General features: G+C 42.1%; 1 protein-coding gene across 1 annotated transcript in view; it reads right to left on the bottom strand.

Annotated features, from left to right (window-relative positions):
- The window catches only part of LOC126175661 (dnaJ homolog subfamily B member 6-like), a 333,822-nt gene that overhangs the window by 174,593 nt on the left and 132,607 nt on the right, over positions 1-26,622 (bottom strand). Inside the window, exon 2 of the mRNA XM_049922569.1 lies at positions 13,244-13,291. The gene's annotated coding sequence lies outside the window, so the exon portion shown is untranslated. The remainder of the gene's footprint in view (positions 1-13,243; positions 13,292-26,622) is intronic.

The raw sequence follows: 26,622 nt of genomic DNA, 5'->3' as shown, positions 1-26,622 counted from the left end.
AGCGTTCAGTCTGGAGCATAGCCCCCCTTATACAGTTCCTCCATGATCCCCTATTCAGTGCTAACATTGGTGCCTCTTCTGATGTTAAACCTATTACTTCAAAATAATTCTTAACCGAATCCAGATACCTTCTCCTCGGTCTGCCCCGACTCCTCCTACCCTCTACTGCTGAATCCATGAGTCTCTTGGGTAACCTTGCTTCTCCCATGCGTGTAACATGACCCCACCATCTAAGCCTGTTCGCCTTGACTGTTACATCTATAGAGTTCATTCCCAGTTTTTCTTTAATTTCCTCATTGTGGACACCCTCCTGCCATTGTTCCCATCTACTAGTACCTACAATCATCCTAGCTACTTTCATATCCGTAACCTCAACCTTGTTGATAAGGTAACCTGAATCCACCCAGCTTTCGCTCTCATACAACAAAGTTGGTCGAAAGATTGAACGGTGCACAGATAACTTAGTCTTGGTACTGACTTCCTTCTTGCAGAAGAGGGTAGATCGTAGCTGAGCGCTCACTGCATTAGCTTTGCTACACCTCGCTTCCAATTCTTTCACTATGTTGCCATCCTGTGAGAATATGCATCCTAAGTACTTGAAACCGTCCACATGTTCTAACTTTGTTCCTCCTATTTGGCACTCAATCCGTTTATATTTCTTTCCCACTGACATTACTTTCGTTTTGGAGATGCTAATCTTCATACCATAGTCCTTACATTTCTGATCTAGCTCTGAAATATTACTTTGCGAACTTTCCATCGAATCTGCCATCACAACTAAGTCATCCGCATATGCAAGACTGCTTATTTTGTGTTCACATATCTTAATCTCACCCAGCCAGTCTATTGTTTTCAACATATGATCCATAAATAATATGAACAACAGTGGAGACAGGTTGCAGCCTTGTCTTACCCCAGAAACTACTCTGAACCATGAACTCAATTTACCGTCAACTCTAACTGCTGCCTGACTATCCATGTAAAGACCTTTAATTGCTTGCAAAAGTTTGCCTCCTATTCCATAATCTTGTAGAACAGACAATAACTTCGTCCTAGGAACCCGGTCATATGCCTTTTCTAGATCTATAAAGCATAGATACAATTCCCTGTTCCACTCATAACATTTTTCCATTATTTGCCGTAAGCTAAAGATCTGGTCCTGACAACCTCTAAGAGGCCTAAACCCACACTGATTTTCATCCAATTGGTCCTCAACTAATACTCGCACTTTCCTTTCAACAATGCCTGAGAAGATTTTACCCACAACGCTGATTAAAGAGATACCTCTGTAGTTGTTACAATCTTTTCTGTTTCCATGTTTAAAGATTGGTGTGATTACTGCTTTTGTCCAGTCTGATGGAACCTGTCCCGACTCCCAGGCCATTTCAATTATCCTGAGTAGCCATTTAAGCCATATCCTCTCCACTGTATTTGATGAGTTCTGACTTAATTTCATCCACCCCAGCTGCTTTATTGCACTGCAATCTATTGACCATTTTTTCCACTTCCTCAAATGTGATCCTATTTCCATCATCATTCCTATCCCATTCTACCTCGAAATCTGAAACATTACTGATCGCATTTTCACCTACATTGAGCAACTCTTCAAAATACTCCCTCCATCTGCCCAAGGCATCCACAGGATTCACCAGCAGTTTTCCTGACCTGTCCAAAATACTTGTCATTTCCTTCTTACCTCCCTTTCGAAGACTGCTAATTACACTCCAGAATAGTTTTCCAGCAGCTTGACCCATAGTCTCCAACCTGTTTCCAAAGTCTTCCCACGATTTCTTCTTGGATGCTGCAATTATCTGTTTGGCTTTGTTTCTTTCTTCAACATAACTTTCTCTGTCTACCTGGGTTCTGGTATGTAGCCATTTTTGATACGCCTTCTTTTTCCTTTTACAGGCTGCCTTGACTGTATCATTCCACCAAGCTGTTTGCTTCATCCTACTTTTACACACTACTGTTCCAAGACATTCTTTAGCCACTTCTAGTACTGTGTCCCTGTACCTTGTCCATTCCTTTTCCAATGACTGTAATTGACTACATTCAACTAACTGGTACCTTTCTGAGATCGCTGTTATGTACTTGTGCCTGATTTCCTTATCCTGAATTTTCTCCACTCTTCTCCTCCTACAAATGGACCTGACCTCCTGCACTTTCGGCCTCACAATCCCAATTTCACTGCAGATTAAATAATGATCAGTGTCATCAAAGAATCCCCTGAATACACGTATGTCCCTCACAGCCTTCCTGAATTCCTGATCTGTTATTATATAGTCAATGACAGATCTGGTTCCCCTGCCTTCCCAAGTATACCGGTGAATGTTCTTATGTTTAAAAAAGGAGTTCGTGATTACTAAGCCCATACTGGCACAGAAATCCAAGAGTAGTTTCCCGTTCCTGTTGGCCTCCATATCCTCTCCAAATTTACCCATAACCTTTTCATACCCTTCTGTTCGATTTCCAATCCTGGCGTTAAAATCACCCATGAGCAGAACACTGTCCTTGTCCTTTACTCTAACAACTACATCACTGAGTGCGACACAAAAACTATCCATCTTATCTTGATCTGTCCCTTCACAATGCGAATATACTGACACAATCCTAATTTTCTAGGTTTCGATGTTTCTAAAAATATCTTCTTCAGAAGGAGTGGGAAAATTCGTGGTAAGATCCTAAGGGACAGAACTACTGAGGTCATCGGTCCCTAAGCTTACACACTACTTAAACTAACTTACGCTGAGGCCAACAAACACACACACACACACACACACACACACACACACACACACACACACACACACGAGGGAGGACTCGAACGGGGGGAGCCCCGCGGACAGTGGCAAAGCGCCTAGACCATGGGCTATCACGCGCGGCAATAAGGAGTGGGGATTCTTACATCACTTTGTGGTACATTACACTAGCTGAAGCCGAGCGGCGCTTGTCATGTATAAAACTGATATATCATGTGCGATGTAACAAGGCCCACTCCTCCTGAAAGAGATATTTTTAGAAATATCGAAACCTAGCAGAAGAGCTAATAAACCTTTGTTTTGTTGCATTTAGTTGGCTGATTTTTTCAATATCTTCAAATTTCGTAGCTCTCACTAAGTGTGCTAAAGAGTAATAAACGTAACTGTGTTTTTCACTGAATATTATGTCTGTGTTCCATAACAAATTTCGTTACAATTTTCTTCTTTAATTTCTGAAAAAATGTGTCATTCCGGCCCCACGGATATTCAAAATTTGATATGTGGCTCTCATGCTCCAAACTAATCACATGGCATTACACTTAACGGTGCAAAACTTGACTGTCAGTTCGACGTCAGCACTTAACTTCCAATTTTGAGGGACTATGTCAATTCTGCATAACGGCGCATTTCTGCGAAACTACTGTTATAATAGGCTACAGTAAATATTCTATATAAATTTGGCTAACTATCCCAGAAGTACTCCAAGGCCGCGAATACTAAGAAAGCTGAAAAACGGTGAGAATTCTAGTAGTCTTTGGTACATACTATATAGCAAGAGGCGTGACAACGTATCTCCCGTAGCACAACTGCTAAGTCTCGCAAATAACAATCGAAGGCTTAAGCGCATTGACAGACCATACTGAACTTCGTATTTAAGGTACCGCCAATCGGGAAAGTGGGTGAAAGAAACAATAAGCTCATGCAAGACCTCCCGGAAAGTAACGTACAGAAGCGTTCTGCGCAACGCAAAGCAATCTTTTGCGCAAAAAGAATAATCATGGATACAAGAAGCAGTATGTTACAGGTAATGAGATAGACAATCTGCTGTTGACACGTGCGACATACAGCTGTGCAAAACGTTAGAGGTAAAAGGAAGGTTATTTGACATTATGTTCTTCATCTACATATTCATCTGCATCTATACTCCGGAAGGTACCTCACGTTTGATGGCGTAGAGCACCTCTGGGATCACACTTGGTTTCCACCTTACCTTTTCTATTCGTGAATGGTGCGTGGAATGTACGACTGTTGATAAAATTCTGTACGAGCCTTAATTTCTCTGTTTTCCTCGTCGTGGTTATTTCGCGAGACGTATGACGGCGGAAGTATTATCTTATCCAACTCTTTTTCGAACGTACACTCTCACAGTGTCTACAGTAAAAGCTCTGCGATAAACAATGCGTATCTTCCGCTGGAAAATTGTGAACATTTCCGTAACGAAACGCACCGTTCTTCGTCAGATGATCTTTATGTTCCATCAGACCTACCCGGTAAGGATCCCAGGTTGACGAATAATACTCAAGAATAGGTAGAACTAGCGCCTAGTAAGTCACTTTCATCATGGATGAATTACATTTCCTTACAATACTCTCTATTCATCTCAGTCGGCACCTGCTTTTCCTTACTTTTATGATCGTTCTACTTAAGGTCATTCAGGATAGTTATTCCTAGACATTTTACGGTAGATACTGTTTGCAGCAGATTGTCATCAATGGTGTAGTTATCCAGGAGTTGATTTCTCTTCCTATGTGCACGCAATATGTTGTATTTATTGACGTTCAGGGTTAACTGCCAAAGCCAGCACCATTCATCAAACTCTGCAGGTGATTCTCAAAACGTTCTGGCGTTGTTACTTTTTTGTGGAGAATCATATAATCTGAGAGCACTTTGAATTTGTGCCTTTAAAAGCGACGTGTTATGTTCTATCTGCAATGAAATCCTGAATACAGTCGCGAATCAAGTGCGATACTCTTAAGTTTGTTTTTTTTCTTCTTCACTGAATGGCAGTACGGGACCGTGTCAAATGACTTCCTGAAGTCAAATACGGCATCAACGTGAGCGCACAGCACTATGTATCTCATGGAGGAACAGGGCGAACCGAGTTTCGCACGCTCTCTGTTTACGGAATGCATGCTGATTTTTATAAAGGAGATTTTCGTTCTTCAAAGAAGTTATAATACGTGAGCACAAAACATATTCCGTAATCCTACAACGGGTTGACGTGTATGTCTATAATTGTGTACATCTATCTTACGGTCCTCCTTCGAAACTGGAATGACATGCGCTTTCTTCCAGTTGCTGAGTAGGCTTCGTTTCTCCGCCCATCTACGATAAAGTGCTACTAGACGAGGAGCAAGTACTTTCGCAAATATTTTGTAAAATCTTATACGTACATAATTTGATCCTGTTGCCTTTCCACTACTAAGCAATCTTAGCTGCTTGTCTATTAACCGATAAATTATTTCAATGTCTGCTATTTCGACGATCTTCTGCGGTGAAACAATTTCGGAAGATCGAATCCACTATTTCGGTGTTGTCTCTGTGATCTTCCATTTCGGTGACAATATGGTCGGAGAGTGAATGAATAAAGGATTTCGAACGGGTTACTGATTTGACGTAACACCAAACTTCTTAGGGTTTTTACTCTTATCGGTTTATAAAATTTTACTTTCTAAGTCATTCAAAGCTTTTCTATTGCTCTCCTTGCGCTCATTTTCTAAATATTATTCCAGTAAATCTGAACCAGGCATCTGCTTTAGCTGCAATTAGTTTTATGTAGTCATTCAACTTTATAAGTCGCTTTTGACTATTTCTCGTAGGAATCTTGAGTTTCTTACTGCTTCCAGCGATTTTTCATCAATGGAGTAATCGAAAATTCGAGCGTATCTTCGCCTGTTTCATTTATTTACGTCCAGCGTCAACTGCAGGTACCTGCATCAATCATCGATCCTTTGCAGATCTTCCTGTATTTGGCTAGTCTTCTGGTGTCGCCGTGTTCCAATTACTGTACAATGCTATCGTCCACGAACAGTCTCATCAAGCTTGCACCGTTGGCCACTAAACCGTTGGCCACTAAACCGTTTATGTATACTGTGAACGTTAACATCCATAGAGCACTCTCTTTGTTATTCCCAAAATTACTTCTGTATCTGTCGATTTCGTCACGCTAAGAACAAAATATTGAGTTCCATCTCCCAAAAAGCTCTGAATCCGGTAACACATATGACCCGATAACACTCTAAACTCTTACTTTCTCGTTGTTCCCTCGTAACTCTTTAATCCGAGTTTTACAGACGCCAATTATTTCTGGCATAAGCCAGCAACTTGCCGTGTGGGGCCCGGCATCATGGAAAGTGTCAGGCGGTGCGGCCTTGTAACCTTACTCTCTCGCCGGGCTGCTGCAGAGTCGCGCACCGTCTCACACGGGTGCCCGCAGATACTTCTCACGCCAAACACGCTTCCGCGTAACAGGGCCCACCTGCTGGCAGAACACGGCAGGAACTCTGCGTTCGGACTCTTGAGTTCGCACTCTGATGCTTCCGCACAGAACGCCACCTCTCTCCTCCGTTCATGTGACGTCAAACGGGAGGCGAGACAGAGCAGCGCCTTAGAGGCGGTCCTACACAGGGAATGCAAGCTGTGCAACGCATCCGGGCGCCAGCCCCGGGGTTGGAGGGGAGGGACGCCGAAGACAAAGCGCTCGGTTCATCACTGACCTCATTATTAATTTGTACTCATAGCTACTGTATTATTAATTTTATTTTGCATATAAATATAGGCACCAGATCTGTTTTATTTCTATACCAACCTTCTGAAGACTAGTGACTCATTTGTTTAACTGGCTTTCCTTTTCAGTAGTTGCACAGTCAACAATAGGCGTGATTGATTCGGCGTTATAACATTAGCCAACACTATCTTACTATACTGGTACTGTGCACGACTGAAAGCAAGTGGGGATCTACAACCATTACCTTTCGCGACGGCATGCAGTCCACTGCATGGCTTAATCATGATTGCATGCTCTCGGGTGAAGTATTCCGGAGGTAAAAGGAACTAAGCTCTGACGTAGGTTACAGTAATTATGCTGTAATGAAGAGCTTTGAACACAAGAGATTAGAATGTCGAGCTGCACCAAAGAAGTCTTCTGACTCCGTATAACAAGGGCTGGATTAGCTGATCAACCTTGCTTCAAGATGAGCCTGGAACGTCGACGTAGTGTTCATACACGAGTGGTGCATAGGCTAGGGCCGTCTCTGAGGGCCAAATGCCGGCGTGCCCAATTTTACACGGTCACAACATGAAACTACACGAGATATACTGCACTGGTCTTCGTATGAATGATAGTCTGTTTTTGGTTTGTTAGTTGATTTGCAACATTTTGAGTGTGGGGGTGGGGAGAGCGGGAAGGGGGGGGGGGCAATACTGGGTTGTTTCTACATCGTATCGACTATCGACATAAAATATTTCATTTTGCACGGTTTACTGGTTATCCATCTAACTTCCTACACTTCTACACAAGAGGCATCTGGTAAGTCCAAAACAGCGACCTCAAATAAATAACAATAATAAGAATAATAATAGGCCATATATTATATTGGTTGCTCGCATGCGTGTATGTACGTATGTAGTATGTATGAATGAATATCAGTCTATGTTCCACACCTCCTAGCCAATGGAACAATTTCAACCAAATTCGGTATAAACATCACTTGCTATCTGGAACAAATCGCTGTGGGGTAAGGACCAGTTACCTATCAAAGGTATGGGAGTTTGCTTACGAGGCGCGAATCCCCAGACTTTATTCATCCAGTATTTGAGAATGAGAGCATTTACAGACTGTCAGTAAACTTTACACATTATTTCAAACCTTTACGAAACTTGCTCTCGCTGAAACGAAGGGTCAGAAGTTTACTGCTTACTACTTTTTTGTAGTTTACGCAGTAAAAGCTGTCGAATCATGCTTGACGTTTAAATTTATTATTTCTTTGCTACTACATATGTGATCAAGAATATCCGGACACCTGGCTGAAAATGACTTACAAGTTCGTGGTGCCCTCCATCGGTAATGCTGGAATTCAGTAAGGTATTGGCGCACCCTTAGCCTTGATGACAGCTTCCACTCTTGCAGGCATACGTTCAATGAAGTACTGTAAGGTTTCTTGGGAAATAGCAGCCCATTCTTCACGGAGTACTGCACTGGGGAGAGGTATCGATGACGGTCGGTGTTCACCAAGTCGGTGTTCCAAAATATCCCAAAGGTGTTCTATAGGATTCAGGTTAGGACTCTATGCAGGCCAGTCCATTACAAGGATGTTGTCGTGTAACCACTCCGCCACAGGCCGTGCATTATGAACAGGTGCTCGATCGTGTTGAAAGATGCAATCGCCACCCCGAATCGCTCTTCAACACTGGGACGCAAGAAGGTGCTTAAACCATCAATGTTGGCCTGTGCTATGATAGTTCCACGCAAAACAACAGGAGTGCAAGCCCCCTCCATGAAAAACATGACCACACCATAACACCACCACTGCCTCCGAATTTTACTGTTGACACTACACACGCCGGCAGATGACGTTCAACGGGCATTCACCATACCCATACCCTGCCATCGGATTGCCACATTGTAGCGTGATTCGTCACTCCACACAACGTTTTTCCACTATTCAATCGCCCAACGTTTATGCTCCGTACACCAAGCGAGGCGTCGTTTGGCATTTACCGGCGTGATGTGAATTAAGATGCAGTTGGGAAATACTGTGTATTGGTCTGGATAGATGTCTGCCTATTACACATTACGACCCTTTTCAGCTGGCGGCGGTCTCTGTCAGTCAACATAGGAGGTCGGCCTGTATGCTTTTGTGCTGTAGGTGTCCCTTTACGTTTCCATTTCAACATCACATCGGAAATAGTGGACCTAGGGATGTTTAGGATTGTGGAAATCTCGCATACAGACGTATGATACAAGTGACACCCATCACCTGACAATTCGAAGTCCGTGAGTTCCGCGTAAGAGCCCCATTCTCCTCTCTCACGATGTGTATTGACTACTGATGTCGCTGATATGGAGTACCTGGCAGTAGGTGGCAGCACCATGTACCTAATACGCATTTGACCACACAGTGTAGCTCTATTCGGAACACACTTAGCAGATAATATCCACATATCGTTGAATTTACCAACAAAATTGTATTGTACTACACAGAGTTCAAGAGATACGGCGTCATAAACATTGAGCTGACTGAAAACGAAACTGTACGGCGAATTCACTATAGATACAAGTAAAATATATGTGCGAATTTGAGAAACATGTTAAATATCGGTGAAATATATATGACGTGCGGATGCGGACAAAGTCACGCGTAAGAAGCAACTGCTAAAGCCCTATATTGACTTCAACCGAACTTTGTATACATACTACTTACGATCTGGAATGAAGTATTGCGTGGGGAAGGGGAGAACCAGCAATCTCCTACAGGGATACGGGTTATAACGCGGAGAGAGGGCGGGGGGTTGGGGGGTAGACAGACCGGGAAACGAAAGAGGACAAAATGGAAAGAGAGAGGGGAAAGGAGGAGTTGGACAGAGAAAGGAAAGAGGAGGTGGACATGGAGTGGGAAGCGACACAGAGCGGGGAGGGGGAGATGGATGGTGAGAAAGGGGAGGAGAAGACGGACGTTAACTGTGACACATGACAAGAAATTGTTTCGCAGCCTTGTTCGCAATGTGTTGATAAAAACTCAGCTGATACTGAGTTCGCCAATGTATGCTATGGATGACAACTGGGTCCTAAACCTCGAGCTGTAAACGAAACAATGACCCGCCGATGATGAAGACTTTAAAGCCAGACGCAACAAAAATGTTGCACATGCCTTTCTCACATTTAATTCTTAATGGAACATATTTATGGTGGCACTTATTGTGTGAACTTGATCGAAGATGGTTCAATCCTATTTTGTGTATAGCTCTAGAATAAAATAAGTTTCTTCGCAGGAATCAGCATAAACAACAAATATATAAACTCTGCATGGCTTCCGGAAAGAAAATTTTAAAAAAATCTATCACACTGCACTTACTTCTCTCTCTTCAGGCTTATCCCCAGTCTCAAGGAGAGAGGAAATGAGGGTCGTGTGGTATTTCTAGTCTTTCGAGAAAGTATGGAGTCAGTATCACATCGATGATGTCTAACTAGGTTAGCAACTGGATAGAAATATTCTGGCAGAGGGGGCGCAACACGTTAACCTGGATGGAGAGTCGTCTACAGATGTTGAAATAGTTAACTGGTGCCCCTCATATGGTCGCCATTCATGTTATACATTACAGATAATATTAGTCACCAAAGCAGACGTTCGACAAAGATGGTCGCATCTTTACCACCTGGTAAAAAGTTTAGTAATATCCAATCAGTAAAATATCAGCCTGGTGAGAAGACTGGCAACTGTAGTAACAAGCGTCTACTGTTGGGCAGAATGCTGGGAAACTGCAGTTTCTCCACAATCCACATAAGAGAGCATACAAAACGCTAGTACGGCCCACACTTAATTCCTCTGAAGTATACGGGACCGACATCAGGTCGCATTAAAATGTGTGAGACATGCAGTGTATACAAAGAAGGGCTATGTGAAGGGCCACAGGCTTGAATCGGCGAAATATTGTAAGGAAATGTTGAAAGAATCTAAACTGACACACGCTAGAAGAAAGATAGCACCTATCAGTAACTATTGCATCAAAAGGGGCCTTTCAGGGCAAGAAACAAACACATATTCTGAAGCCTTCCCTACACGTATCTATCCCATACAGATTGAGAAGATAAAATTGGATAACCGTTCGTATGGAGGCGTGTAGTAAGTCGTACATTTCATGCTTCATCCGCGAACACTTAATTCCCATTCAAATCGCGAAACCTCACTTGGTCGACGACGAAATGAACATATACTCGACCTTAGCTCCCTTCAAGAGAGTTCATATACAGTGAACCTAATACGTCATCGGCTAGAGTGAATGCTTTAGACAGAACAAACGAACCTCACATTTTATAGAAACAAGCAAGGAAGATGAGGGTTTACCGTCACGTCGATGACAAGGTCATTAGAGACGGAGTCCTAACTCGGATTGGGTGCCCATTGAAAGCAATTATCCCGGCATTGACCTTAATTTAACTTCGGGAAATCTACATGACCGGTCAGGGATTTGAACCGACGTTCTCCCTAAATACGAGACCAGTGACTTACCACTGTCTCACCACGCAAAATGTTTGTTCAGTAATAAGCGGCCTCTAATGACATAGTCAAGCAGAAACTGACAATAAAAATTTGAGAATGGCCTATTAATGGTCTCGCACGCTGCTTCACGACACACGAGTTTCCAGAAGGACGCAGAGGTGTTGGGTCTGTTGCTTCCAACAAAACACTATGCGCAGTCAAAACGGAATGCCTGCAATTTCTGAAGTAGAAAAGAATTGGGACTCGCCTATGCACTCAACCTTGCGGTACACCAGAAACAACAGTAACTTAACGGCAAACTGGCCAGCAAAGTAGGCCACGTGAACATGAATGGCAAAACACAGAACTGGCGTATGTTTCTACTCGTATACAGAAGTAGCGATTATCGGCGTTGTTAGAACGAGTGGCCTGCTGTTGCTGCTTGTCGCGACAACATGTAAATGCCAGCCAGCTGTCACTACTGTCGTGCTCATGTAGTAAAACTAGGAACGAGTTACATCAGACTCTACTTATCCAGCTTAATAAATGACGTTACACAGAATAAATGCTTCCAACTGTTTTCCATTGGTGTGAATCAGGGGTGTAAACGCGAATGATTTTGGAATTAATGTGGGGAGAGTGTTACAATGCAACACCGCAGTTAACACTGCGAACTCACTGGAAATAAAGTAAACTGTGACAACGATCAAATACTAGTAATAAATTATTACCTAACTGAGACACTCTTGCAGCAGGCACATTATAGCTAATTCTGATATTGTTCTGGAGTTTAAAAGTATGTAGGAAATGTTCCTGAAAGATCTTAAGCAGAAAGTGTCGCTACCGTTACTTTTGAAAATAGCGCCGACTTCTACGGAAGTGAATACGGGGAACCATTTTATTTTGTTTCATATGGTTTGTGGCATCGTATTCTGATACTGAAGTTGGTTTACTTATTTATATATTACGTTTAACCGCGAGCCTCATTCTGGTCTAGAGCCGCATAAATGCAGCACTGGTACATCCTCTGCCATGAAAATCGCTGTAAATATCACAAAATATTTAAGTCGAGTTTCCAGCTACCAATCGTTCAGTAAGACAGAAATGCCATTTGTGCTTTGACTCCATGGTCAACTACCGTATCCATTTTCGCTCATATTCTATTGGAACATAACATTTATGCAGAAAACCTTTCAATTTTAGATCGAAGCTGGATAAAGCATTTTTACGGATACTAAAAATAATTATGCAGTATAGAGGAATTCCACAGATTATTTGCTTTTCTCCCCGTTAAAGTAACAGAAATGTAGGTCCTTGCTATGCCCCGCCTTCATTTCGTTCCGCTAACGATTTCGATACCTGTTTCTCGAATTTAGACTTTGACGGTCACATTTTAGCGGAGGAAACAGAACTGGAAGTAAGTAATCGAATAAAATAATAAAACGATGACCAAGAGCATTTTAAATATGCAGCCTAAGTGGGGATCTATTCGTCTACGTATATGCGAACCAGATTAATTTATGTAGATCTACTTCCTGTGTGTGTACTGAAAACTCGCCCGTACGACTGTAGTCGAAAATGGAAGAAGGAGACAATCGAACAATACTTGCCGCAGAAACGTCCGCGGAGCCTTTCCGGAGACTATGACAATATTGAAAGCATATTTTTTTCTTTCTCCTATAGCTCTGAATTCTTCCTTGCCCACCTGTAAATACGATCCCAATACATCCAAGAAACAGAGCCACCCGACCAGCCTATAGTATGTATCGCTTTTTTGAAGATTTCATCACCAATTTTCGTTCTCTTAACGCAATAATTGTAAAACATGTATATTTCCTGCATGCACCAAGAGTTTATGCTCCGAAAGTACTGTTGCAAATTTAGTCAGCGATGATGTACACCTTGGAAGGCAGCAACAGGGCAACAACGTTAGAGGACAGGATAGTACTAACCATTCGAATAAAGCACTGCTCCATACCCAGACGCTAATCAGAATTCAGAAATCCCCTTTAAGGCATTTCGATAATTTTGTCGTTTAAAACAAAGATTTAGTAATACTTAGTCTCAGACAGATTCAAATTCGATGCAGAACTACACGTCTCCATAGCTGCTGTGCAAATTACTAAGTTACAACAAGCTATCGAAAATCAGTAGTATTACGCCACTGATCGCAACTCATTACGAGTGATTGGCAGAATTAGTAATTTAGTCCAAGAAATTGAGGCAAATGGAAACGAGGTCCAGAAGCACAGGGCACTGCCGCATGTTCGAAGTTGAGATACTCACCACAGCGAGCTGTCTGCACGTCCCGCGATGCGGGTCAGCAAATTGGATCTGAAACACAAACATAAGTGTATTTAGCACAATCGTCCGACACAATCGGCACACACAGACGTGTCCGCGTCCAGTCACAACGTAACTATATCAACACAATTACGACCGCACTTCACACGCAATAACAAGTGCAAGACCGAAAAACAATTAATTTAATTGTATCAACTAATTTTATCGTTTCTCTCCAACTTACCACTCTCGTCCATGATAGTGTTAGGCGATGTCTTGTCACCTATGTAACTAATCATTAACCTGCAAGCTTAACACTAACATACCACACTCATACATAGGCCGAGTCACCTAACTCCTCGTTTATTTCGGGAATGCTTGCAAATATCTAAACTCGATTTTCGGTAAATGTTACAGTTTTCGGTTAATATTTTTAGCGCTAGTGACAACTGAGATATTGAAGTAAGTACATTTTTTTTTTAATGGAACGGTTTACTTTTTAAAACTGCATTCGACAGCTCTTGAGAAGAAGATTACAGTGATATAGCGTTCGATAGCGTTGACGCGAAACCTTTCGTAAGCAAGACTGGAGAAATGTCCTAGAATGTAGAGTACAGTATCCGGAAACGGCCTTTGCGATGCAGACACTGCCAAATAGGGGTCTCTGACCAGGCTGCGTAGTTGTATACCGTAAGGTAGGTCTGCGCTACGATAATACGTCTCTATTTGCCCTTTAACCAACTTAAGACCTAGGTGCAGGTTCACCAACGAATGTTGTATACGGAAATACGACGTAGGCTAGAAGTTAGCGTATCAACAAAGACTTACGAAAACTATTTCACATTTGTGAATCCCCCCAGATTTACGTAAGATACGCTGCAAAAAGCAACTCTTGTATTAAATATCCATATGTTACAAGGAAGATTTGATCTATGTTTTCCTGTACGTGGCCGTATGCTTTGTGCTTCTTGGAGGTAAACTATATGCTGTCTGGCAACTGTTTTTATCGACACTGCTCTTCACTCTATCATATGGGATATTCTGATTGAGCTAAACATTCTATTAAAAATATTTTGGGAACCACTCGTACACAGAAAAAAAAATTCTTTTAAACGAAATGTCGTTTCATGCTGCACATTAGCGCGTAATGACAGTGTTACCAGCTACGTGCAATACACGCTGTCGACTTCTTTGACACTGCAATACAATTTCGTACACACGTAAATGAAATAAACAATTTACCAACAATGATTTTGTAACCATCCAAATCACATAATATAAATTTTGTCTTAAAATTATTCTTTATTTAACCATGTGTTCAATCTGTGGACCATGGACTGAAAAACATATTTACCCCAGTTCGAAAGAACGATGAATAGATGTAGCCAGAGTGGATGATACTGTAGAACATGCACTGGCGATTCGACGACACATGCCGTCTGACGCAGATGGGGCTTCTTAATAAACTTCATCCTAGGGTGCTCCCTAAAGAAAGAAATCGAGAGGAGTCAAACCGGGGGACCTCGCAGACTATTTGAAAACAGAATTTCGGCATATCAAACGTCCAGGAAGGTTCATTCAGTATTTGCGTTTCAACACGGGAAGAGGGAGCAGGACAACCGTCGTGTTGCAGCCACATGGACCTGCCGACTATACAGTGGTACATCATCCAGAAGAACCGACGGAATGTACATTTTGAGGTCTCATAATGTAATTTCCTATGATCATACGTTTACGTTCCCACGACCGCTGATGTTACCAACTGAAGAAGCCAGAGTGGATTTTCGACTACCCAGTAGCGCATGTTATGCAAATTTACATTAGCGTGCTTAGTAAACGTTGCTTCATCCCCGACATAATTCTCTACGACGCTCAAAATCACGGTCGTCGAGTGCCTGATATAGTGACAGATGTTAGGGATGGACGTTCTGTCGATACAGGATGCGAATGACACTCGTTTGGCAGAGTCCATATTCCTTCACAAAGTGTCTCGTACCTCTGTTGGATTCATTAGCGTCGTAGCCAGAACAGCTTCTTCGTCCTCTCTGTCAGTTGCAGTCTTCTTTCTTGTTCTCTTTTCGACGTTCAAGCAACCTGTCCGCACTAGCGTTTAATAATTCGTTCAACTGCCTGGCGCGTCGGACCCTGGCGATCCGTATAGATTACGCTTATACCGCTGTACTGTTTTTATGGTATTTCTTTTACAGTCGCCATATAAAAGTAGTATATCCATCTTTCCTCACTGATGTACATGTCTGCACGCAAAAAATGTTGACATGACCCGGCCTACGGTGCACACAAGCGAACAGGCAAATGTGTTGACATTCCGATACAGCGTACCACGAGAGCTCTGCTTGTTTGTGTTTGGCCGCTAATGCCGATTCCGGCCGCCATGCTCTCAAATTGGAGATTTCTCAAAAAGTTTTACGGCGTTGTCGCAACCTGCGCAGATTATCGCGGTGCGCCTACCGGCGGGTCCACACTCCCATCGACCCGACACGGGGGGGGGGGGGGGGGGGGGGGGGGGGGGGGGGGGGGGGGGGAAGAGAGAGAGAGAGAGAGAGAGAGAGAGAGAGAGAGAGAGAGAGAGAGAGAGAGAGAGAGAGAGAGGGGGGATGGAAGAGGAGGGGTGGCACTCCAGATTAAAGTATGACTCGGTATCATTGTAAAAAATGAGGAAATGTTGAAGAATTAGATGTATAGGGGCCAGGGTAACAAATTTGTTGGCCTCGTTCGCCCCCCCCCCCCCCCCCCACATTTAACTTAATGTCACAGCGTTTTTAACGTGTCACATATGCCTATGATTTTAAGAATAACATTTATAAATTGTCATAATTACTAATAAAAATGTTTGGACTACAATACCACAGATAAAAATATTTAATAACCGTAAAACTTCCTAAGAAACTACAATTTTGAAAAATACAGCATTTGCCCTAAAATTTGCGAAGCACATGTATCCTACAACTGATTTAAGAACACTGACAGCAATAAACTCTCACAAATTTGATATCATGGTGTGCACAATATAAAATATTAGTGTGCACTCACCGTAATCTGTATTTCAATCTGTTTTGGGGTGGGGGGGGGGGGCGCTCTTTTTAGCTTTCTGTCCTGCGTTAAATCCCAACGGTTTGCCAGTTCCACCTGTGGACCCCAGAACTGTGTCCAATTTATTGTTACCAGCAGGTACGGTCGGCCTGTGGCTGTGCGCTTAGCCCCTGGCAGTAATCTTCTTCGCGGGTATCAAGTTGCAAGCCTATACACGTAGACTAGCATTACACAAAGCAACTGTAAAAACTATCCCGTGTTAAACACAGCTTGCGATTTTTGAGAATCTAGGTTTTCAAGTTACTTTATCCTGCAAAAGTTAGCTGAGGAATTTCGAAATTAGTGTATGTAAAACCTAGTTGTACCCGGTCACACCCTGCTGTGGTTCACTCTGCTTGAAGCGGAAAAGAAGGAAAGAGAAATTACACGTTTCTAATATGAATTGGATATACGTCCTTGTTTCCTCTCCCCGTCTCTGTCCACCTCCCCTTTTCTCTTCCTTTGCCTGTTTCCTCTTCATTCGGTCCCCTCTATCCTCCCCCTCTCTCTGACCTCCTGGCACCTCTCTCAATCCATCAAATCCCCCCTCTTTCTCTCTGCATGTTCTCCTCCCCCCCTTTCTCTACGCCTCCTCCTGGTCCCCCTGTATGCCACTCTCCTCCTTCCCGTTTTCTGTCTATTTCCTTCCACCCCTCTTTCCATATTCCCCCCCCCCCTCTCTCTCGCTCTCTCTGACCTTGAGCCTTGTTTACAGTTACTGCAAATTCAAATTCCATAGTAGTATTCTGATCATAAACCAATAGCCCATAATTGTAACTTCCCTGTTGCTAACAACGTTTCACTATTGTATATTTTATATATGTATTTATACATTAGAAACATTTATTACAGTAGGTATCATATTAAAGAATTAGGTACCTAAAAATAAGTTCGTATTAGAATTCAACGTTGTGTCAAAGTCTCAAAGCACTCGTTCAAGAACTTCCAGAGATAAACTTTTTTTAACAAACGTATATTCATATTTTATTTATACAGATAATAGCTATTTTACTATTTTTGGGGAGAGACATGATTCCTCCCCACTGTCCAAGACCCGGATCAGCTCTTGATTACGGTCGACCATAGTTTCCAGACATTAAGTCAAAACGGCTATAAAAAATAAGAAACTAAAAAGTAAAGAATTTAGTGAGATTACCCAGATTAAGGGAAAAACGCTTTCGTCTGACGTAGGAGCTATGGGCAACAACAAGTTGCTAACACATATAGCCGTAAACTACCGTGGCTTGAAAACGCGAGCAGGTGCGCCACAGTCCAATAATTCAATCACCAATCCAATGATGAAAAACAACTACCGGAAAGCAGCCACATAACTAAGGCCCTCCTCACCAACACGACTACATCCGTTCTCCTGATGTCACGGGCACAAACGCTAGTATGGAAAAATGTCGCCTAGACTGATGAGTTGGTATATGCCAGTGACGAATACGTCAAAAACCACTCGAGGCGAAGAGCCCCGCTTGCACATGGAGCACGATTCGCGTAGGTGGAGCTCTTCTCGTATACGTTTAAACGGAATGAAACTGAACGCTCGATATGTCAACCGTTATTCCTCAACAGCAAATGTTACACGAAGGTATTGCACGAATACGCGTATCATGTGGACCTCGAGGCATGTACTCAAAGTGCGGCGTTCCTACCCTCCACAATGGGTCTGAGCTCTCGCTTTCAGAAAGTGTTAAGGCATTACGGACTCGTATTCGGAAGAACTGCGGCTCAGATCCCCGTCGACGAATCCATGGTCTTCCTAAATCGCTTACAACAAATGCTGGGACGGTTCATTTCAAAAGGCATGCCCGATTTCCTTCCTAGTTATTACACAATCTGAGCTTGTCTACCGGCTTCGTCATCGACCGGACGTTCAGCACTGATCTTTCCTTCCTTACTACTCTAAGAGAATTTTTATGAAATATAGAAACAAAGTTTTTTTCGCACTTCACAGAAACGAAAAGTTATTTTGAAAGAAGCAGCTAAGCATGAATACCCATGTTAAAATAAAATATGCTTGTGAAACGTACGTCCTTGTAGGCCTACATTTTTCTGTTATGAAAATGCTTCCCCCACCCCCTTTGTCCCTGAAGAAGAAAGGAAATAATTTGAGAATCATCAATTTCACGTAGTCTTTCATTTTCTGTTTGCCATTACTGCCGCAGTAGATAATTCACAGATTACTGTAGAATATAAAAGTTTTTCTAACAGTTTTAGCCCTAAAAAACGCTCACGTTTTGTAACACTCAAGTGCTATTACACACATCAAAAGGGCTACACACACGCCAGGATAAACCTATACCAGTGAGCTATGTTATACTAACAGTAATAGCTCTGCTGATGCTTGCGTATCAGACTGTTTTGATATTTGTTCTTCATTTAAAATTATACATATGAGCCGTGCTGCAAACTCGGTGAATTTCGTCCAGGAATGTCATTACCATAAGCGTTTTTTTGTTTTAAAACATGTGTCACAGGCGCTACTTAAGTACAAAGATTTTATTCCTTTGCATGCGTCTATGACTTACTTCATTCCTTGAAACTTAGTTGCGAACAGATGTGTGAATCATTAGATAAAGCATGTTATTAGTCATCAGAGTATCGTCTTTGTGCACCTCGTCGTAGTGTTTTCGTTTTGCTGTTTCTCTTCGGTCGTTGGGAATTTACACTCGATTCTCCATCTTCCACAGATACTCAAAGTCTGTCAAGGAGTTTCTCTGTGCTGCTTTTCTAGTAAACATCGACACAATTCTCTTCTGTGCATTATTACATCTAGACAGAACTACATCGACACAACTTCTCATTTCCTGTATCTTCCACTTTAATTTCCAATTTTAGATATCTTTTGTTTTTAATTTCTTTCTTTCGGGCGCCACAGGGTCTTTATACTCGGGAGCTCCCAGTTGCCCCCGCCTACTTACGCCCCTGATGAGCACCCATGTGTTCGCCTACAACATCTTACAAGGGGTCTGTGCTATCAGCACGACGCGTCCCTCAAACTGCGTCACAAAGGCGTGAGGAACTCTTGGAGAATACGAGGATTTTGAGTGACTTTCAAGATATACCGACTTCAATTCTACTGAGTATATCAGGGACCCAAGTGGACGTAACGTGCCATTGTTGCTCTCATCTTCGTGCTAACACTGAGTTGTGGCCGATGATTGAGCTTCCTGTCGGTCGTGGAAACCATGCCACGTCCGGTCTCCGCAGATATCCATCATTGGTGAGAAAGGAGATGGTGCTACACGCTAAAAGATAGAAGCCCTCACGGAACTGTAGATTTGATGACGGGTATTGAGTCATACCTGGATACATCAGACGCTGAGGCGAATGACAAATTTCGGATTTTGTATCCAAGTTCTAGATTTTATCTTCCAGCAAGATTCAAAACAGTGCACGCTCCGCTGTAGAGTGGAATATTGAACTACATCTTTCCCTTTGACACGGCACTCGATGCCAAGCGCTCTCAATGCACGATTAAAAATTCGCTGTCACCGGCGCGTGACTTCGCGCATGCTTGTTGGTGTTGTTACTTAGTTTCAGATCTGCCAAGCAGAAAATACAGAAACGTCGGTATCATGGAGGCCAGCAGTTGCGGCTGACTGGCGACAGCCAAGGCCGTTTAAAATTCGCCTGGCTGGCCTCCAGCGACCGAGTGGTCCCAAGTACCGTATCGAAGGGGCACCAGCTAGTCGACGGCAACCTAACTGAACTTAGCAACAACTTTTTGTCTACGCAAGTTAACGCACGAATTTTGAATTTTTTATACCATTATAAAGAATATTTCATGAAGTGTGAAACAATTCAGCACCTTCATTAATTCACAATTATGCATGTAACACAGTTCACAAAAAATTATCAACATAAAAATAGCTCAGAGACGCAAACACTGCAGAGTCTAAATTAAAAAAGAAAATACCATCATCGACTCCCGTGCACGTACCTCTCTTTACTGCGTACAGGTCGGTCTTCGGCCGAAGCACTGGCCTACTTTTATTAAGGCTACAATCCTCCCACTGCGAATTATGAATTGACTTAACGAGCTTTTTCACTGAAGAATTTGATTTCCACCTATATACATAACTAATCCAATGGAACAAGTTGCTGCTACCACCTTGGAGCTCACGCATCGCTTAAGGCCTACACGTAACACGGTCTGCGACCTCGAGACGCGACAGGCAGGCCGCGTCGTTGAAATGTGTGTTGTTGCATCGTGTCGGTCACACAGAGGGCGGTCTTGCGGCCGCCGTGACCGGCCAGCCGTCGCGGGAAGCGCCAATGTGTCTCAAAACAGATTCGCCGCAGCCGTCGGCGGCTGAGAGCGTCTCCGGCGCATTTTTCTTTTTTGCTGCGTTTTCACATTTATGGCTAAAAGCAGCAGCGGGAGGCACATCTGTCGTATCGGTGAACGTACAATGCACTCACTGGTAATGATGGAAACAGAAAAATGTATCGAGCAGATGAAGTACAACTTCTTATATGATAAAAGCGATGCAGACTACAAGAAAATTTTGAAGAAGTCCGAAGCATTTAGACAGCTCCTAAACTGGTTAAAATTGCAAATATTTTTAATTTTCACACATGCAGTGTGTCACGTAAAATGAGATACAGTACACTATTAAGTACTGGAAAGCAGATCTTGAAGCAACTGAAAGATATTGGAGGAAGTATGTATGCAACCATGTTATCAAAACCAAAACAAGTAGAATCTCTCATGAGCCAATTATGTGTCTCATTCAAACGAAAATTAATTGTCTAGCTTCACATGGTATTGCTGACGTCATTTCCATGCTTGCTTCTAATACTATCAACCTAAGATGATATTATGTACAACGTTCTTCTCCATGTGACAGTTCTTGGCAGTTCATTCTTTGCATCTTTGTTTTAAGGCAGATTTCTTGTATACTGGGTGCTCTAATTAAGAAAAGTATTTGTTATAATGTTGCCTACACTGATGTCTCCTTTCCCTCCAATTTTCCATTGTTGATAACTGTGAATATTTCAATATTGTTGATGCCTGTAGCTAGCGATTTCTAAAGGTTTTCGTAAGGACTGTCGATCATGTGACCGGGAAGTACCTGAATGAAATTTAATAAAATTCATTTATGTAGCCTGTAATTAATACTAGAGGTTTTACCAATTAATTTTGTAACCTTCTCAAATTTTTAACCTTATACATCTCACAAATTTTTAACCTCAAATACATCTCACAAATTTTTAACCTCAAATACATCTCACAAATTTTTAACCTCAAATAAATCTCACAAATTTTTAACCTCTAATAAATCTCACAAATTTTTAACCTCTAATAAATCTCACAAATTTTTAACCTCTAATAAATCTCACAAATTTTTAACCTCTAATAAATCTCACAAATTTTTAACCTCTAATAAATCTCAGACTGTTGGTTGCCAACAACTGTAATCATATTTTGCTTCTTTCTATTTCTTGGCAACCCATGCCAACTACATGCCTGGGCGTTATACTTCGGAGGATACGAAAATTCAGTTAGTCTACGAAGAAGATTGCAAATCACTCGTCTTATCCATACTACAATACTGCTCACGTGATGGTACCCATACGAAAAAGAACAGAGGATACCGAACGAATACCGAGAAGGGCAGCACAAATGGTAACAGGTTTGTTTGATCCGCGAGAGATTGTCACAGAGATGTTGAAAGAACTGAACTGGCAGATACTTGAAGATAGACGTAAACAAGCCCAAGAAAACCCACTTCAAAGTGTCAAGAACCGGCTTTAAATGATGACTCTAGGAATGTAATTTAAGCTCCTACGTGTCGTTCCCACGGGTATTGTGAGGGCAAGGTTAGAGTAATTACAACACGCACAGAGGCATTCGAACTATCATTCTTCCCGCGCTCCATACGTGAAAGGAACGGGAAAAGCTCTAACAACTGGTACAATAGAGCATACCCACTGCCACACACTTCACAGTGGTTTGCAGAGTGTAGATGTTAATGTAGAAATATGTTTAGATATACAAAAAAAAATAAAAAATAGGTCTTGGATACAGTTTCGAAGAGACGTCGCTTGGTTATTCTTCCTTTAAAGATATTAGATGTAATACTGTAGTAGTCTACGAAACTGCCCTGTACTAAATATGTGACATACCTAGCTCTTTACCTAACTGCGTTATGAGATGCTAGAGTGTATGTCTCCGTGACTACGACAGACTCAGCTTGTTAAGTGATGACACAGCTCAGACAATTTCTTGTATAGTTGCGTAAAACGAACCTAATTTTAATGAAAACTTGCTTTACTGTCTTGGAAACGGTAGAATGTTCTACCTGAAATGACTATTCTGCTTTTGTTCGTATTTACCAGTATGCGGAAAATGCCATTTATAACAGAAAACATGATAAATAAGCTACTGTAGTCTTCAAAGTATTTTGACTGTTCTTACTTTAGTATTATGGCTAATTTCGCGTCGGGTGTTACTGGATACAAGTATCTATTTGATTAATTCTTCCCAAAAGCTTCTTTGAGCAGATCTAGGAAAAGTTAAATTAGGAAATATTTAACCTGACGAAATCACAGAATTTTGTCTTCGTTTAATAAATGACGACTGGTAAGTGTCGTAAACGAAATTTTTGTCCAGCCCTGCCTTAGACACGGGATATGTTTCTACGGTTCTATCATGCAACTGATGGAGTAGAGTGTCATTTTACTTCAGCAATAAGTACAATAATAATTTGCGATGACAAATTTGAAAAAGGTGCGTGTATTTCCACATGTTCACATCTGAGCCCTACAGCATACTTCTGCTCTTGCCCGTGGCGCGCTCAGGCAGCGCGCTCGGTGCCAGCGTGTACAGAATAAAACACAATTTTCTATATACTGCAGTGAGTTACGGCTTTTGTTCCAACTTAAAAAAAACAATTTCCATATATTAACTACATTTAATACGCAGCGAAATATTGCCTAAAACGAATGAAACGTGAAGTAGTCAGCGACCACATTTTTCACTGCAAACCCTTCAAAATTCATGCTACATAATACTTGCAATACTTGAAATATAAATGTCACATAACTGTGACCAATCTCGACAAAATAGGCAATTCATTATCAAGCTATGATGTGAAGCTAAGAGACATGCAAAATATACTTTTTTGTGACAGTTATTTCCCTCAGAATGGAATGAGAAGTATTTTATAGTGAGGAAAACGCACAAACAGAAAGAAATTGTATTTCATTTTTTGAAAGATAAGGAATAACTCTCACAAAATCTAACTCTTGGAGTTAGCATAGCTTTGTTTCATTTACATACAGTAACTTTTTTTTCAGCAAGAAATTCGGAAAATTCTTCTCTCGTGTACTGCTGTCAGCCGCTGCGTCTGAACTGTGTGGCGTCCTTTGCCGCTGAAATCGGTGTGAACCGCGCCGCCAAACCGCTTTCTGTCTGGCCAGGCCTTAAGGACATAAGGACATAAGGAACGAGAGATGATGGAGACCGACGGACACAATGTTTCAAACTTCCATTATACCCAAAGAACATTACTCGTCTTTAACTCCTGGGAACCTCCATCAACAAGGTAATTCATTCTGGAGGAGTCGCCATATAAAGTCTGTAAAAAAAGAATGCCACAAAAGAACGGGATCATAAAACCTATGGTCGGTAATACCAAAACCATCCTTTATATGTAGACGACCGAAAACATTGTGGCTACCTGCTTCACAGCGAGTTAGTCAATCTCTGGAACGAGTTACAGTAACGACACTGCGTGGTACGGATTCGAAAAGTCGTTGGTAGGTTTCCGGAGGCATGTGGCACCAGATGTCTAAGCACAGGTCACGCAGTTACCGTAAATTACGGGCCGGTGGTTTATACCTCACCGTGTGTGTTTTGAATTAAAAGGCGCGCGCGCGCGCACGCACACACACACACACACACACACACACACACACACACACACACACACACACACACACACAGAGAGAGAGAGAGAGAGAGAGAGAGAGAGAGAGAGAGAGAGAGAGAGGAGGCGCGCGTGGGCGATGATAAAAACAGACATAAAATTGAAAAAACATACAGGAATTACACAACATTTTTTAATTTACATATCTTACTTCATATCGCTCTTTTAGCCTCCGTTATGACGGTGTAAAGACCTTTTATATGTTGCGAAGTCTGCGGTTGCTTAAAGCGTAAAGGAATTCAGTCATACATCGATGCTGTTACGCGTATGAGGTGTAGATGCTGTGTAAAGTGGCAATAGTTGGTTGAACTTCAACAGCGCTGTGGTAACTGCTAATTCTCATGTACGCAAGACTCCGTGATATCAAGGCCTGGTTGGTACTACTGGCGTTATTTATGAATAGCGTCTTACCCTAGCTACCTGCGAGGCTCGCCACTTTTTCCCAAACCCATGTTGGATCATCTTGATTTCGGTAAGACATCTACCGCTGAAAAATGAGGAAAAACTTCTGTATCTGACAGTACTGTCTCCTTAAAAGAGAATCTGCAATCTCATTTCTCAGTATTATGCTGTGGGCTGTAATCTATCTCAGGTAGAGACTGCGACCTTTTCTTTTTGAAGTAACCATCTCGACGTGCACCTGATGTAATTCTTGTGAACATCGCAGAATGTATATCAGGATGACCGATAGGAATCCGAACCGTCGCCATCTTTCGAGTCCAGTGTCTTTTACGACAATGCCATACCTCTGGAGGGCACCGACCACGTCATTGGCTTTTTCTGTTTACATTTTTCTCAACTGCACGTATTACAAAAATATCTAAGGGGAGCTGTACCAGACTCACTAAGTTTATTGAAGTTGCGAGCGAGAAGCATGACTTGAATCCGTCTCCTGGAACACCTCGTCTTTCTGTAATGGCTCATATATATCGCTCAGTGTAGAGAAGAGGGATTTTTTCTTCTTTGGTCTAGCTCTACGTAAGCATGTAGTGGCAGCACATGGCCAGCCCCTTGACGATCTGTCTCCCCAAGCTCTGTCTTTGCTTGCTTGCTTCGAGTCCATCCCGATCAGGCTTTTGATATGGTCTATCCACAGCAATGGTGTGCGCTCACTGAGTCTTCGGCTGTCGACTCTCCCCTCTATGATCGTCATTTTCAATGGCCGCGACCGAAACATTGCAACTGATTTAGTTTGACAAGAGTTAACAGTCTTGTTCTGCCTCAGGATAGATTCATTAGCTAGACGTGCTGTCCATGGTATTCCAGGTCATTTTATGCGGCACCACATTTCCAGCTCATCCGTGATGCGACGATCCGCCGTGTGTATTGTACAAGTTTCTGCTGCAGAGGTCACGATACGGAAGCACACTAACATGTTTAAATTATAATTCCTTGCCTTCTCTATGAGCTGCCGAATGTTTAGTATCTGTTTGTGGGTTCCCTTGCCTCGAATAAACCCAGTTTGATCATCTGATATCTATGGATGTAAGGTGGTCTTCATCCTCTCATTCAACATAGTGAGCGAAGTTCACTGGAAAGGGAGATAAGGGCTATTGTTCGATAGTTCGCACAGGGGAACCTTTCTTGAATAGTGGTTTGAAAATCGTAATATCCCCGAAATGAACGAAAATGAGCTAATGGAAGTTAATGAACCTCTCCCGCATTTGCATCCCACAAGGAAAATATTAACAAGAAAACGACAAATCGGGCTCTTTTTCAAGTAACCGAGCTGCTTCCGAAACTAACTCGAGGAGTGATGCTGAGAACAAAAAGTTTAAACATGGTTTTGAATACATCGTACAAGTAATTAGTTCGAGAATTGGTAATAAATACCAATATGAAAGCCTCTTCACCAATTAGAACCAGATTGGCGGTTACCCATCAGTTTTTGGCTACTGATGATTCGTACATCGATTTGCCTTGGTGATTCGTACATCGATATGCATCTTAGTACCAGACATTTGAAGCTCTTTGCTAGAAAGACTCGTAGAATTCCTTAAAATGCTCTGAAATAGCAATCCAATTTTTATATTGATTTCTACTGCGTTTCATCAGCACAGAGAGAGAACTATGAATGTCATAAATGCGGTACACCTACGATCAAAGTTGTGAGACATGGAAATTAATGTATAGAAAGGCTATAACAAAAAAAGGACAGTTGCCAAGCTGCTGACCATAAACACTTAAAGACACGTAACAGAGCTTCAAAAAAGTTTAAAGCTCTTAGGAACCTTTGCAGAATGAGCACAATTATGGTTCACGGCTACCTATCTTCTAGGTCGGTAACAGGGGAATGTCTTTTAGATTGTGGTCTTTTTTGTTCCACACCTCTGGTCGTAGATGTAAGCA

This window comes from Schistocerca cancellata, chromosome 3, assembly GCF_023864275.1.
Source record: "Schistocerca cancellata isolate TAMUIC-IGC-003103 chromosome 3, iqSchCanc2.1, whole genome shotgun sequence".
Lineage (NCBI taxonomy): Eukaryota > Metazoa > Arthropoda > Insecta > Orthoptera > Acrididae > Schistocerca > Schistocerca cancellata.
The sequence above is the reverse complement of the archived record's forward strand: the minus strand, read 5'-3'. Positions and strand labels throughout refer to the sequence as shown.